Below are 1,012 nucleotides of genomic sequence, written 5' to 3' on the forward strand. Positions count from 1 at the left end.
TAGAAAGATGTTCCACCATCAGTAGAAAGATGTTCCACCATCAGATGGAGAAAGATGTTCCACCACCAGCTGTAGAAAGATGTTCCACCATCAGATGGAGAAAGATGGTCCACCATCAGATGAATGTATCTCCACCAACTGGCTCCTCTGGTCTCTGGTTCTGATCCGTGCTGCATCTATTCATTGATCCAGGAGGTTGGATGTTCCTCTCAGGCTCTCTGAGGAAACACTGACTGCAGTTCACCTGAAACTCTCAGAATTTCCATCACATGACGGTTGGTCGGAGTTGAATCAGTTCCTGATTGCATGAAGGAATGTTTTTTACAGACTCTGTTGAGCACAAACGGTTTGTCTTTGGTGAATCTGTAAACGAGACAAGTAGATTTTTGATTCGATGTTATTTTAAGCTTAGATTTGGTTCAGTTTAAATGAAAAACCCTGAAACCAACACGTACAACATTAATCACCAGCACTGGGGAGAGAAATGTAACTTAAATACTGTAGATTTCTTTATATGTCTACGTTTAGTTTGTTTCCATACTTTCTGTACATCTGTGGAAACAGTTCAGCCAAAACCCTCCGTGTGGCTGTTCTTTCTTCCTGTTTCCTGTTTGTACACAGTCTGGTGCAAAAAGGGCATCTTTTAAATGACATTTCAAATGAAGATGTTTTAATGACATATTGCAGTTTTACGATTCGGTTCGATTCAGACTTCCATACGCAGTTGAAAGTGCTGAACATGTGGCAGGTCTTTGTGTCCTTATAGTCCTGGTTGTATTCAATGGTGTGAATCGAAAGGTAGCTGCAGGTTTTCTGGTTCTGGAGGTGAAAACAGCTGCGACCCGTTCAGTATCAGCTTGTTTCTGTTGGTGGATGAGCGAGAGTGGGCCGAACGAAGGGAGAAATGGAGGCGCTGATGGATGGATGGAGGAGAGAGAGAAAGAGTTAGTGGACACAAATCTGACCACAATCAGCCGAGTCCACAACACAATCTGAAATCAATGGACAAGAC

The 1,012-nt window shown here is 42.8% G+C and overlaps 1 protein-coding gene across 1 annotated transcript in view; it reads left to right on the forward strand.

Annotated features, from left to right (window-relative positions):
- celf3b (cugbp, Elav-like family member 3b) overlaps positions 1-1,012 on the forward strand; it is a 42,816-nt gene that overhangs the window by 26,122 nt on the left and 15,682 nt on the right. The gene's annotated exons all lie outside the window — the stretch shown is intronic.

This window comes from Stegastes partitus, unplaced genomic scaffold, assembly GCF_000690725.1.
Source record: "Stegastes partitus isolate 25-593 unplaced genomic scaffold, Stegastes_partitus-1.0.2 Scaffold824, whole genome shotgun sequence".
NCBI classification, from domain to species: Eukaryota; Metazoa; Chordata; class Actinopteri; family Pomacentridae; genus Stegastes; species Stegastes partitus.